At 26.1% G+C, this 16,104-nt stretch overlaps 1 long non-coding RNA gene across 5 annotated transcripts in view; it reads left to right on the top strand.

Moving 5' to 3' along the window:
- Positions 1–15,898, top strand: part of LOC122272678 (uncharacterized) — a 33,487-nt gene extending 17,589 nt beyond the window's left edge. For 3 of the 5 annotated variants that reach the window (XR_015435298.1, XR_015435297.1, XR_015435300.1), the window contains 3 exons: positions 283–426; positions 7,205–7,293; positions 10,380–10,478. This is a non-coding gene — a long non-coding RNA (uncharacterized LOC122272678). Of the gene's footprint in view, positions 1–282; positions 427–7,204; positions 7,294–10,379; positions 10,479–12,631 lie in introns of those variants that run through there. The other 2 variants (XR_015435299.1, XR_015435301.1) reach the window with 2 other exon arrangements.
- The last annotated feature ends 206 nt before the right edge of the window (positions 15,899–16,104 follow it).

Genomic DNA, 16,104 nt, shown 5'->3' with positions numbered 1-16,104 from the left:
ATTATTCTTACTACTACTGAGCGCTTTCATGTTTTCCTTATTTTTAAACCAAATGTTTGAAAGAGCGAAAAATTTTAACACCTGTATTTGATGTAATTTTCATATAAAAAATTAATCAAATATTATATTGGAATCAACAGTTCAATTCAGATTTTCTAACACACATTAAAGTAACATTGTGTCTATGAAATCGATGTATTGGTCGCACTAATGACTGTATTTAATAATTATTGCCTTAATTCAATTACTGGTGTTTTCTAATCTTGTGTTGTATTGTTTTAGGAGGTGTTTGATAAGACATCTATTTCTGCAGAATCTTTAATTTTTTTTGAAAGAGAATTTCTTCCCTCTATTGATGACATTGAAGCTAACTTTGAATGTGCACTTAGGTTAAGTGATGCTGATTACGTGAGTGCTCTATGGATTGTATGTATAACTTTCTTTTTTGAAACTGCTAATAATATAATTAAAAATTTTGAGAAATAGTGATCGAAGCTCTTTTTCTTATGTATCTTTCAGTTCAAAAATTTTTGAGAGAGGGAACAATAACCCCCAAAATAATTCTCTTCTTAAAGCCAAACACTCTGTTTTTGTAGTTACATTTGCTAAAATTTCAATCGAGTGCCCATTGGCTTTTCCAAACTTTATTCTACCAAATGTTACTCAATTAGAAAGTAATGCAAGAATTTCAATACCCAAAAGTTCTATGATCGAGGAGTTTTTTCAATGTTGCATTTTCATTAAAGAAACCATTTCACAGAAACTTTCTCGTCAAATTCTTGTTTCTTAATCAATTTGTTTCCTGTTAAAAAATTTTTGCGACTGAAAGTCATGTGACATTTAATTTATTTGCACTACTCCACTCCCTAATTTTAGAATCACTTGTTTCAGTTAAAAAAAATTTCTGTGCTATTTAATTTAGTTAAGGAAAATCTCTGAGCAGCATAATAAGGAGTTTTTGAAGTCATGTATTCGTATATCTGAAGCTATGCATTACATTTTTCTTCCTTTTTAAAAAATTTCAAATTGGTCATTTAATTTAATTGTTATTGACAAAATGATTCAAAATGTTTTTGTATTTTTAACTTTATAAAATTCACCAAAAATTTGTTGGTTATAACTTAATAATAATAGATTTTATATTGCACTCTTTTTCTAAAAGCTTTTGTACTCCCATTCAAAGAAATCTGTAAATTATTTTTTCTTAGCAAACAAACTAATCATAAATTTTTTTACAATCGCTAACAGCAATGTTTGTAAACCAATTGTTGCATTAATACTATTTTTCTCTTTTTTATTTTACCTTTTATAACATATTTTAGTTACCTTTTACCTTTTATAACATATTTATATAACATATTAACAAAAAGTTTCTTTAATAAACTAACTATATATTAATTAATTTTACTGTTTTGTTGGTAAATATTTGATTTCTGATTCAAAATTCGAATTGTATAGTTATTACAATATTGGAAGTTTGTAAATGTTGCTTGCATTCCAGAGATGATATTTCCAAAACTATTCCTATTACCCTAAAAAGCAGACAAAGACTAAAGAATGTATAGGAAACATATTACATGATGTATAAACATAAAATATAAATTTCTTTTTATTCATACGTGTTTAGTAGGAAGAAGGAAAATGAAATCTAGTGTTTTAGTTTTGCACTGTATAAGAGTCTAGTTGTTAAAACAAAAACAATTAACCATGCTAACCTATAAACCCATGTGTTTAGTTAAGAATTCTTTAAATATTTTAAATTCAAATAAGAAAAAAAAACAAATAGGTATAAAATTTAAAGAATTTTATCTATTTTTTTTCTCTATAGAGTATACAACAAAAAATTATACAATTTTGCATTTGTGACATTTATTTTTGTAAACTGAATCTCCTAAAATAATAATGCTAATTCAAGACAACATTATTTAAAAATTTGACTTGAGATATTGGTTTAAAGAAAATATGATATTAATGAATATTTCAGAAAGGATATTTAATAATAAAAATACATTCGGATGGAATATGGATTATTTTAAAAACAAAGCAAAAGTTTATTTTAAGGAAATCAATCATCAAAAAGTAACAAAAACTTTATCCTGCAAAAGTCATTGTACACTTTCAAAAAAATCTCCGCTTATTAGAAAATATTCTCATTTTTGTTAAATTAACATTTAATTGAGTTTCCTTTCATAATACCTACATTTCCTACAATAGCTTTCATAAGTTTGTAAATAAATGTAACTAGTTTTTTTTTTCCTTGGCGAAATTCAAGCAGAATATTTTTTATTAAATTTTACAGAAACTTTTACAACTCTCAATTGTGAATTTATGAATTTTTCCACAAATTTTGTAATTTTAATCTTTGATATGAAGTCCTTTTAAGCATTTTATCATATATTACAGTGCAATAGCACACAATAAACTAATTTAACAATATTCATTACTGATTCATTATGATGGCAAATAATCAACTTTCAAATTTGGTTTATTGTTTTACTACGGCCACGAGCCGTTTTTAAATTATAAAATAAAATGTTATGGAATTAGCAAGGAAGAGTTAAAATATAATTTTGCTATCATAAGTTTGGTACAAAATTACAATTAAATAAGTGATAAATAATTAAGTAAGAAAATTAAAGCAATTGATAATTTGAATTCTAAAATCCGAAAACATTTAAGTGTACGATGACTTTCGTGGGGTAAAATTTTTGTTACAATTTGATTATTGATATCTTAACAATGAACTTTTGCTTTGATTTACTAAGTATTGAACTAATATATTACATGCAGTTTTGCTAAGAATAGATTATACATCTTATTATCAAGTACCCATTTTGAAATATTCATTTTAATTAATGAATTTTTATTTCCTATTTCAATAAAAGTTATAAAAAGTGAACGAACACTTTTGGGAGCCACTGTAACTATAAAAACTTATTGATATATAATCACCTGGAACGTTTTTCCTTTGCTTAATGAAAATATATTAAACAATACTTATCCAAGGTTTTATTGGTTATTCTGTTTTTGCCCTTTAATAGATACACTTTGAGCAAAAACTACTTAAAATAACACATTAAAAACATTTTTATTCATTGAAAGCAATATAATCTACAAGCTAAACCTATTATTTTCTCCACATGTCATCATTTTTTAAGAATTAATGTTGTACCAAAACATTAAAAAATAAAATAAAAAAACAAAATCTTGCCAAATTGTCAAAATGAATTATATTTACAAGATAATATGTTAAAAAAGTAACATTTTGAATAAAATATTTTATAATATCAATACTTTTCTAGTACACATCCTACACTTTATAAGAAGGAAAGAAAAATACAGACCTGGAAATATTAAGATTTTTACCTAGAATAATCAGGGAAATTCGAAATCTGATTAGAGTGGCCACCATGATATATATATATATATATAGATGGAATAAAGAATAATAGGAATAACTCAATTTAAATTATTATTTTTTATTTAATATTATTATATTCTTACTTTTATTTGTTAATTTTTGGCTTTTTTTTAAAAATTAATTTATAATTTTTTTGTTACCTCCTGACTAACCTTAAATAGCTTTTTGTTCAATAATCTGATTTCTCTGATCTAGGTGCTAATCTTAAAGATTCAAAAATTATGATTTCAAAAATGTTGATTAAGTAGCACTAACTATTGGTCAAGTTACTAAAAAAGTATTTTCTCTTAACTAGCAAACCTTACTTTTAATGATTTAGAGTTCTTGACCATCAAAATATGAACAAAAATTATAGAATTTGTTTCTTTAAATAAAAATTTAATGTATACAATTAATGTTCCTTATTCAATTTTAATAAGGTTTGAAAAAAAATAAAATTGTATGCTATACAAATTTTCACAGCATTTTATAAACTATGTATTTAAACTGTTCAAAATTTGAGCGAAAATGGTTGATTAATTTGAGTTATGACACTTGAGAAAAAACCATATTTTTAGAAATCTATTATTTAAAAACTATTTGATCAATTTCGTTCAAATTTCGTATTGTGTCATTTAAAATTTGATAGTTTAAAATAATGCATTTTTTTGCCATAAAATTTTGAAAAAAATTGACGCGCAATTAATAAAATAACAAAAGGTTATTAAAAATTATTTTTTTACATAGAATTTGTTGAATAAAATAAATTTTAATTTATGTTCAGAAAGTTTTATATTTTTTTCTTTAAAGAATTCTGCTCACCTGGCTGAACTGTCAGGACCATAATTTCTGAATTGTGGCTACACCAATGTTTTGATATACAAAATCCTAAATTTAAAAAAAAAAAAAGAAAAAACAGAATACTTTATATAGAACAGAGTTTTATTTTTTTTCTTCCTATTTCCGGAATGAATTATGTTTATTGTGTTTGTTAGAAACTCTAATAAGAAATAAATCTTTTTACAAGGCCTAGGAGCCCACAATTAGCCATGCTAGTAGATTTCTCCTTCTCAGCTCGACTGTCTCCTGGTCAGAAGGACGATGCACGTCCAGTGTCTTCGAGACTGCGAGCTCGCAATCCCTCTGTGTCTTATCAATACCGAGCACAGGGATTTGTTTTGATTAGAAATGAATAAAATAGTCCTTAAGACTCCAAAAATTAGTAGTAGAAACTGTCATAAGATGCATCTATTTAAAGCACCCAAAATAATGAAATTCCAAAATATCAGAAATGTGTTTTAAATTGCTACAAAATAAACATTTCTTAATAATTGTGGTAAATCTTTTTTTAGCTGATATTTTTTATAAATTTGTGAAATTTTTTCCAAATCATATTAAAAGAGAAATTGGTTGTAAAAGTTTAAAATAAAAAAACACAAAAGATCGGATATTGATTATTCTAAGTAGTTTAAAGTTATTGTTCTTCATACTTCTAAAGTTTAAAGCTGTTTCTTCAAACAAACTTCAAAAGTGCAAAACTGTGCTGTTCTATATTGTTCCTAACATTCAATCATACACTGTAATTAATTAACAACATTATGGTTCTTTTATATTATTTCAAGTTTTGAAAAATTATTTTATTTTAACTGGTCTTTTTTAGTGGCATAAAAACTCTGATTACATTAAAAATAGTCTCACCAAAATGCATCTTCATTTGAATCACTTTTTTGTATAATTGTAGTAAAAAAATAACGGATATAATCTCCTCTGACCAAGAACATATTAATGCATGACAGGGTTTGCCAAGAAGGCCCACTTTGAAAAAACCCACCCAGGTTTTATTGGGTGGGTCCCCCTTGAAAAAACCCACTTGGAACGATAAGTGGGTTTTTTCAACAAAATTTTTTTTTTTTTTATTAAAACTTAATGATGCACATTTAATCCTATATAATTTATTGTGCAGAATTAATTTGTCAAATAGAGTTGCATGTTTTATATGATTAAGTTATTAATATTTGTAAAGTAAAGGAAACACTTGAATCTATAATTTTATAGTACTATTGAAAACTTTAAGTGGGTTTTTTCAAAGAAATATTTTAATGAAATTAAATCAAATAGAAATTTAAATAATATAGTCTGAAAAGATCAATTTTTCAAATTTAGTTGCATTCTTTATATATTAATAAATAGGTTATTATTATTAATTCCTATGTTTAAAAAATTGGAGGAAAAAATTTTATTTTTTTGAGTAAGTGATACATTAACAAATTTAAACAGTTTTATTTTTCTGGCTTCAAAAAATAAGCTAAAACTTTTTATAAGAGAACTTTTTAAAATTATTTATCGAAAAATGAAATCATTTTCCTAGGATTAATTATTTGAAAAAAATGGGACAAGTAACTGATAATTATACATAATTTTAATTTCACTTTCTATTAATCTTATTATAAAAACATGGAAGTCCGTTAAATATTTATTTCAGTTTTTTATTAAAGTCAGATGAAATTTCAGTTTTTACTGATTATAAATATTTACTGATTATAATTTTATAATAGGTAATATGTATATATATGTGTTTAATAAATATAGTAAATAAATGTGTGTGAAAGCAAAAAGGTTAATAAACTTGTTCCTTTTTTATTTCTGCATTTATCTTTTATAATGTTGAGTTAAAAATTGTGAAACTTTATGTACTTAACAATAAAGAAGATTCAAATATGTATTAGTGATAATGCATTATTTAAACATAATATAAAATACATATGACAAAATTAAAATAATTTTTTGGATTTATTTCTATTTTTAAGCTTATACTACACTTTTTAATAAAAATATTTACGCAGTAAGACTTAAAGCTTATGAGCACTAAATGAAAGAACCCAATTTGGGTTTTTCAAATAAACCCAATTTCCCCCCGGGTTTTTTCAGTAAAACCCAGACGATTTGAGTTTTTTCTAATATACCCGGTTTTTTTCAAACCCTGCATGATCTTTCACAACAACTTTTTTGCCCCCCTTATTTTAGGAAAAAATATTTAACCATTAAAAGCTTTCAACTTATCTTGCTGGTTGGTAATTAATGTATTCATAAGAATGTATCAAATCTGAAGTTAATAGAAAGAGTGGCGAAACATGCCTGTGTGAATTCTTTACCAAGTATTACATAATGATCTCATTGCATTTTATAGTATTTTCTGACATTAATGTTTCTTTAAAGTTATCCTGGTCTTCTAATTTCCTATCTATATGCAGTAAACAGAATATAATAATTTCTGATTTGTCTGGTAGATTCTTTATCATAAATTTCTGTCAGTCAACAGTCTATTTGAGCGGGACTTTTTTTTCAAGAACCTCAAGCATTATTGAAAATTACTTAGTTGAAAATAGATTTTAAGAAAAAGAAATTCTACTGTTTACACCTTATGATCACAGTTAATAGAGCCACTTTTCATATACAGTCCTTAAAATTTAATTTATACTTTCAATAATTCCTAGTTTAGAATCTTTTATTCAACATTCTGGCTTGTTTTATGCCACATTCCTTAAAATGGCTGATTATCTTGTGATAGGCCAGACAATTGATTATTACTAAGTTAGATTTGGTCTGTAGAAAATTTGAGAAAAAAATAAAGTAAAAAATACACTTACATATATTTTTCTTGGAATTTTTTTTCTAGCGGAATTAATAAAAAAAATGTAAGTTTTTTTTTCTGTTGTCATAATTTATATATAATAATAACAATGCAAGTTTATATATAACAATAATAAGTATTTTCTTTAATGTATGTTTTTATCCTCCTATTAGGTCATACCGATATGAATTCCCACTCTTGTATATCTGGTAAACTAATTAACCAAGGCGGTATACATGGAAGAATTTCAGCAACTGGAAGAGTAAGATTCTTAAAATGACCCTTTTTTTATAAATGTTTTTTATCAATCTGATACTATGTTGTGCTATGTCTAACAGATCGCACATATTGTGGTAAGCATGATTCAGAAATAATACAGTAAAACCTCGCTACAACAATATTTTGGGAAACGAATAAATATATTGTTGTAGAGGGATGTTATATCGAGGGCCTACATACTTTAGGGACACAATTAGATTTTTTTTTAGTTAAATGTTATGTATGTATTAACTGTAAATACGCTTATATATTATGTAAAAAAAAAATTTGCAGATTGTTAATTATGGATAAAAATATTAAAAACAATTGAAATAAATCCAGAAAATAGGATCATAAGCATACCTGAAAGCCGTTTTCATTGAAAATCATCTGATATTTTTGTTTGTATATTAATTTTTTTGACTGTTAAGTCAACCAACAAAGTATGCATTCGTTCCAAAGCATGAAAAGGATTTTCGTTTGTGAATCGTGATCCACCCACCTTCTACAGAAAAAAAATTCTCTTTCAGGTGTTAATGTGATGCTTGCTGTCATTTGTGATTCATGATCAGCTTTTAACATAAAGGAAATTAAATCAGATCATCTGTGACTCCTTAAGGAGATAAGGGAGCCAATTCTAAGAATGGAACTTGTTGGGGTGGTCAGCAGCGAGTCTTCGTTTGTCAGAAAAGGTGGAAAAAATGGCAAAAGATGATAAAATGAGATTCTTTTACATTATTTGAAAACCAATAATAAATGGAGAAATATGGTTGAAATTTAGAAAAAAAATTATTTTGCAGCGGTCTATTGCTTCAGAGAATATCGTAATATAGAGAGGAACATAACATTAATTCATATGCAAGTTTGTCGGGATCACGAAATATCAACATAATAAAGGGAGTTATTGTTCTATTGTCTATGTTCTATTATTAGGGAGTTATTGTTGGATATTGCAGTAGCAAGAGTTCACTGTATTAAAAAAAAACCTGGTCAATGAAAGAAAATTATATTTCTGAAAAAATGTTCATAGTGAAATTTAAAACTTTTATTAAAATGAAATGTCGAAAGCAATTTTTCCGAGCAGAATCAAACCATTGCAAAGAAAATGAAACACACAAAAATAAATTTAAGCTAATAAGCTTAAGAATAAATATAATTATTAGGGCTGTGAGTAAGTAACATTTGGCTACATCTTTACTCGACTTTCTCGTGTGTATCTGCTGACTTATTTTAGAGAAACATAATGAGAAATTTCTGAAAAAGACATGTTACTTTCTAAGCAAGAAGCTTATAGATCCCCTATAAGCTGCCGTAGATTTGATGTCACATTTCCAAATTTTATCATGAACGAGGATAAATTTAAAATTATCTTTACTTTTATGTTATATTAAATTTGGTGTATATGTGTTTGCTTTTAATCATTTTTTAACTTTGTTTATGGTAAGTGTATTAGAAATTTTAAAAGTTATTCAGAATTAAAATTTTTTCTAAATTTTCAAGCAAGTAAAATTGGTAACTATTTTATAAAATGTAGCAAATAGTAATTTATTTTCAATTTCTGAAATTGTTTCCAAGCTTTTTTTTTTTATCTAACTGTTTAAGTTAGCAGCTGCCTAGTTAACAAATGGTTACAATTTATCTAAACATTATGTAGTTGAAAATTTTACCATTAAATTTTTATATTTTTTTAGTATAGTATCATTATTTTTAGTTTACAATTTAACTTTTTTCTTTTTAAAATTTTAGCATTTTGCTTTTTCACACAGAAAACTGATTATTACTACTTTATCGAATAAACAATAGCCGTATTTTTATCGTTTTTGTATTCTTATTAATATTTTGTATTTCGATTTCACTTTTTTTTAGTAAAGTATAGGGATGTATTTTTCTTTTTTATTTCTTTTTCACCTTCTATTTGTTCATTGATATGCGAGTACTATGCATTTCCCACTCAAAACTCAAAGAGAAAACAAATTCAGCATGCCCTTTCTTTATGTTTGCTTGACAGCAGCTTATTGTCAGAAAACAGATCATTTCCGACACATAGTAGGAAATAAAAACATTTGTCCCTTCCCTGCACCCTCTCGACCTAAAGATTTACTCAAAGTGACGAACCTCTTATTCAACTTCAAAAATTTACATTCCGTCAATCGTTCTAGTTCTAAATGATAAGAAAACTGATCAAAATTTTTATAACTGATTAATTATAAAGCTAAAAGGTTTTGTTTGCAAGTGCAATATTTTTGTATAGAGATTTTAATTCATCATGTTATTGTGTGAAGGATGATGCAAAAATGTGATTCTCAACCTTTTATTTTTATTTGAAAATGAACAATATAAAAGTTACGTGGATAAAATATTTATATCTATAATTATCTAGGGTAACTTGAACAGGGTTGCCACTCTACAGGGAGAACAGGGGAAAACTTGAAAATGCAGGGAATTTCGTTTCTTATTTTCTTTTTAAAAAATAGTGACCTCTCAATGCATAATCTATGGGATATTTAAGGATGATGTTTCAGCTACATTAAACTATTTATTTACTATAGCATTAAGTGTATTCAGCTGTTCCAGCAATTTAAATTAATATAGTTAGCTCACACAGGAACACAGAAATTGCTGTGTTTCTTCTTAATATATTGTGTATAATATGTACAGGGAATTTTTTTTTCTCCAGATTTGAGTGGCAACCCTGTTAAAATGATATTATGAAAGGACAGTCTAATGTAGTGATTTGAAAAAGGATTTTGGCACCTTCAATACCTCTTCAACTAAACGCTTTGAAAGTGGTCCCTAATTTCAAATATGATATCATTATTTAAGTTTTTAATCTGTGCTGTTATAATTTTTTTTTAATGCATTGATAGAAAGAATCATTATCAAATTAAGAATAGGATGTCACATAGAAACTATAAATTTTATTGTTCAAAGAATATTTATGGCTTATAAGTTGAAAAGGCTTGGAACCATGCTCTTTAGGCTTTGGTTTACTAGAATTAAATGTGTTTTTTTGTTTTGTTTTTATTTTTACAAATAATTTGAAAGTAATAATAAAAAAGTGTACTCAATTATGATTGTTTGCATTTTCAGGGTGCGTATCACAGACTGGACAATTTTGTGAATGAGGCAAGTTCTATGAGTATGATTGGAACATCACCTGGATGGGGTGGAAAAACATTCATCGTTCAAGTTTGTTTCATTTTTTTAATCAATATTTTCTTCTTACTGAACATATATATAGTAAATACATTGCTCTATTTAAAATTTATACACAATTCAGTATGTTTTTTAAGCAACTCATTCATATCACTACTTTTGATTCTTATTAATATTATACAGAATTGTTCACTAAATTAACCAGGCAAGGTACTTTATTGTGAATGGCCAATAAGTATTAGCTGCTTTGTAAAAGGACAGCAGCTTTGTAAATCTTTTTGTATTTTAAAATAATTTTTATGCTGTCATCAAATATATCACTCAGTGCAAAATTTCAAATAACTTGTTAAAGTAATCATATAGTTGGAATGGTGAATTGGCAAATTGGAGTTTAGTTTGATGCTCATAATGTTCACTGCTAGTTGTTATGTCATTTTATTACATAATAATTGTTATGTCAATATACTTATTCTTTGATTTGAAAAGAAAAAAAAATAGTTTTATACTTCATCACCTTGTACTGCACTCTTTCCTAATTCATAATGTAAAATCAAAGTTCAAGCTTATATTATCTTTCTAGAGGAGTAACATACCTTTTGTATAACTCATTAAGTGTTAATTAAGGAGAAAGATAGGGGAGAGTGGCTCACCTTGGGACACTTTTTTATTTTATTTTAATTAATTATTGTCAAAATTTTACCAGGTATTCGTGTAACATTTAAAAACATTTTTAACTAGGTTTTGATTTTGTATCTGTCATAGAAAAAATTTTAAAAATGTTTAGTTACCTTGTTATTTGTCCCAAGGTGTACCTCCTAGTAGGGTACCTTAGGACAGTTAAAAAGATGCAAAAAATTAAGTAGAAATTTTCTAAAAATGGTATAACTAAATAAATTTAAATTTTTTAATTTTGTTAATAAAGTTTTATTTTGTTAGTTTCGACTTCTTTTATGCAGATCCAGTTGTTCAGAATCAAATAGCAAACCTGAAGAATGTTCAAAGCTTTGCTCTGCTTAAATTTTAACAAAATGTCATTTAAATCTACTTTTAGCTGCCCTTAAAGCTGCTTTTTTTATTGGGTGTTTGTAAAAAGTGCTTAATTTTCCCTTTTGAAAAAGAAATTTTTTTCTTTACCATGCTGATTTTCGCCATGTATTATGCGAAAGCGTGATTTTCTCATTGTTTTATTCAAAGTTTTCCCAAATCATTGAACCACAATCTATTTCGGTGTGCTCGAAAGCACCAATCATTTTACATATTTGATTAAATACTTGCGAGTGCTCTTGTACGTCTACTCAGCTGAGTTTCAATGAGATTATTGCACTCTTATGTGCAACTCTGCTGCATTTTGCAAATTATTCTCAGCTTCAGTCCTCATTTCCACCCTCTGATATCGAATCAAAAAATCTCTTGATCATTTTATAATGTCTAATGTAATCAAGAAAAGAGTTCATTGTCAGAGGCTAGTTATTTTATCGCGATCATTTAAAGTCTTTGAAAATTATTTTGCATTTTGTTAATGTATATATTGCTTAAAAATATTTTTAAACGCTTAAAAGCTGCTTATTTTTTGTTAAAAGATTTGGCTACGTACCCTGTGTGAAAAGTTTCATATTCAGGGGTGGTTGTGTTCCTGAAAAAATCCGGATATCCGGATCTTTCAAAGTTTCCGGAAATCTGAAGTCCAGATGTTTCAAGAAATCTTCGATCACATATATTTATAAAAATTCTTGTATATTTTATTTAAAAATATTAGAACTAGAATTTATACTTGGCATGTCTTTCATTTGTAAATATTTTTTCTGGTAGAATGATAAATGTGATTAGAGATAAAAGTAAATTTACACATAATTATTCATTTAAATTATGCTGCATATAATTCATTTAGAATGTCATGTTTTGAAAATTTTAATTCTTTAAATTTATAAAGATATTAATTTTTTGAATGATTTTACTCAGTGGCCCCCAATCACCCCTGTATATTATATCTTGTCCAGGTTTCCTCATTTTTCTTGCACATGATACTTGCATATTAAATGGTGTTTTGGTAAAAATTAAAAAGACAACACCAATTTTAAATAGGTGCCTGAAATATCTTTGTACTGAATTGAGTAGATATAAATAATAAATTTAGTAGATATAAATCATATGAATAGATATAAATAATACATTTATTATTTTTTTAGGTGTCTTGGATTAGGTTGAAAGATTTTCATCTGTTGACTGTTGGAGAATATACTTACGCAAGTGACACTCGATACCAAAGTGTCTACCTGCAAATAAGTTATAATTGGGCACTCCAAATTAAATATCCACAAGTGTCAGGTCAGCTCCTTCCCACCCAAGAGTATTGTACATGGCTACCATAAACATGCTACCATGTTTATTTGACATAGATTTCATGTTTGTAATGTTTTTAACCAGTTATTCAAGAAGAATGAAGTTTTATCATCTTTGTTAATATGAAGCTGTAATGTTGTTGTAGCAATACTTCACAAATAAGGATAAATCATAATTGGTTGTTGTAAATTGTTTCTATAGATAAGGGTGCAGATGACTTACTTGACACAACAGAATTTAAGGAAAATTGAAATATTTTTTAAATAATCCATTTTATATATGAATAAACCTCGTGATCTTGTATTTTGCGTGACTCGTAAAAAAAAGTCTACTTTCGTTATTAATTTTGAGTTTTATAAAAATTTCAAAAAATTTCTTTATTTCATTTGATTCCAAAAGAACTTAAAATACAAGCCTGTTAACTCTTTTATTAAAAGTAATCATTTAATATTATAGTAATCATTTATATTGTATAAAAGTTATCATTTATATAAAAATGATCATTTATAAAATAATGATTATTAATCATATTATTATTATTATAATCACATTATATTATACATTATTATTACGAAAGTAATCATGTATTTGTCATCGTATTTTTCAGTTTGCTTTAGTTCAACTTTCTTTACTTTTCTGATTATTTTTTCCCTTTCTATTCTTTAATTAAATTACTTATTAAAGTTTTGAATTTCTGGATGTTTAAAGACACTGAAGCATATCACAAAGAATTTAATTTTACATGCCTGATTTTTGCAATGTACTGCCCTTTATGAATCTGCACATTTTTGAGGAGTATGTTTAAATTAAATCGTTGACTTACTTGCAATTTCAGTCTTGTATACTTTTGTTGATTTGTTTTGTCATAAATTTGGTACATTGAGTAAGAAACTAAACTTATTATGGAATTATTATAGCTTTTGAAATTTTATTTTCCTGTGTTTTGTGTTTAAATATTTTTTTTTTTTTTTTTTACAAATTTATTTTAACTCATGCAAATAAGGGAATGGGAAAAAACTGAAATGTTGCTGTTTGATTGAAATATATTTTTAACCTATTAAAATATTTATTAAAGAATTGTATCCAGAAACAATAATCTGGTCTCGTAACCAATTTGCTCAGTTGTATTAATTTAAATTAATGCTTTTTTCTTTCATTTAAAAAAAAAATAAAGTATGGTTTTGCTTTATTTTATAAAGATGAGGTTTTTTATTGATCTCTTTTTTTTATTGAAAGGGTTTTTTAATATATTGCAGGATTCATGAAGTCTTGTTTCTAGAGACCTTTTTATTATGAAGTCTTTTTATGAAAATAATTTTTTGCAAATTGCAGTTAAACATGTCATTGATAAAAATGATCTATCTAAAGTCAATGTTTAATAACTCAAGTCTAAAATGACCAATAAAAACAAATTGGTCTTTCAGAAGGTTTGGGCTTTCAAGCATTAATTTTTCATTTTTATTTATTTTTCTTCACAGGGAATTGATTCTTCAGAGATGCAAAAAAATTCTCAAAACAGAAATATTTTTTTTTGTTTAAAATTGCCCTTAATATTATCCTTTTTTTTTAAAGTTACTATGGCTTTTTCAAAATATTTTTAGAAAGTAAAGTTAATATATCGTTAAAAGTCTTTTGCTAATAATTTGAATTTATACAATTCATGAATAAACTATCGTATGTGCTAAAAAATAATCAAAATTTATTGAAATAGTAATAATTTATAAAACTAAATTTAAGTTGCATTTTATAAACTTAGGAAATCCTAAGAAATTATCAAATTGACTTGTAAAGTTATTTGTTATGTTGAACATAACAGAAAATGTTCTATTGACAATGTTAGTATTGATTTTTTTTTTCTTTGCAGGGAACTAAATATTGAATTGCGAATAAAAAAAAATTTGTAATAAGACAAGAGATATTGCTTAACGATATTGCTAATACTTTTCAAAAGATGATCATTTAAGTTTTCTAATCAATCATCAAAGTTAAGTAGGTGTTTTAAATTCAAATGATACAGCAAAATTGTTCCAATAAATATTTATTGGCAGAATGTGGACGAAACATGTGATTTAATTGTCTGATGCGTTTACAGTCTTTGGATATTAAATTAAATGTGTGTTGCACAGTACACAGAGAAATCTAAATTATTTTCAATTTTTTCTCATATTGTGTAAATGTTTTATTTTTATAATGCTTTTGGCTTAAATTTAAATGAGGTAAAATAAACACCCTATTGTAATAACTTATAGGATTAGCACTGTATTTGATTATGGCACTTATGTTCAGGGGACTGTTATTTTTTTCCCCTACAAAAACAAAACTCCAAAGGCATGTCAAAAGAATGACCTATTTTAGAATTGTCAGTAACAGTAAATAATTCTAACATGTATTAAATGGAGTCCTTTTAACGATGTCGCAATTCAATAGTTTTACGCAATGTCTTTATTTAGTTGTGTTTTTTTTCCACTCTCAAAATTTGTTGAAACATCAAATAAAAAAAGTCATTTTTTCTGACAAAATATTGCAATATATAGATAAAATATAGTTTAGAATTGTTGAAAAGTCGGAGAATTTTATTTTTGAAATGTCATGAACTCTATGATAAAACAAGTTTGAAAAAAACAAAGGTTTAAAAAAGCATTTGCTCTAAAGTTAACGCGTTTACTCACCTCTGAAAAAAAAATTTAAAATAAGTTTTGCATGTTGGTTTATAAATTATTTTGCACGAGCAGTTTACTAACAATGTAAAATATAAAAGCTGAATTAATCATATTTTTCATTGAAAAGGCATATTAACAAAATCCACAAAGGATTTGTGCATTATCAAGGCTTCATGCATCTGACATAGCAATCAGATTGTTAAATGAAATACTAATTGATATGAACAAAAGGTTCAATTTTAGTACAAGTTTTTTCCCCCCATCATTTCTATAGTGTTTCTAGTTTAAGGAAGATATAATATTTATGAAAAGTTCCATTTATCTCTGTTGATGTTGTGTCGTAATATTATGTACCGTAGTTGATAATAAATTCTATTTCCCTTTAATGTAATAAAGTACGATTTCAGTTCATTGTTCTTATACAGAAAGGTGCAATAAAAGTTGTTATTGTAAGTACTTGCCTCATTATTTTTCTTTACTAGTTGCGCTCACTCTGCTCAGCTACTTACACAGCAATGTGAAAGTTCAATCTGTTGTGTGTTAAATCCTCTTGGTGATTGTGGGGGATCATGCCTGTCCTCTCATCCAGCAGGTGATCTCATAACAATAGATCTATCAATGTGTCAAAGGGGGAATGAAGTGCAGACTATTGAATTTGA

Source organism: Parasteatoda tepidariorum, chromosome 7 (assembly GCF_982258835.1).
Source record: "Parasteatoda tepidariorum strain Cologne lab strain chromosome 7, Ptep-v5.0, whole genome shotgun sequence".
NCBI classification, from domain to species: Eukaryota; Metazoa; Arthropoda; class Arachnida; order Araneae; family Theridiidae; genus Parasteatoda; species Parasteatoda tepidariorum.
The sequence above is the reverse complement of the archived record's forward strand: the minus strand, read 5'-3'. Positions and strand labels throughout refer to the sequence as shown.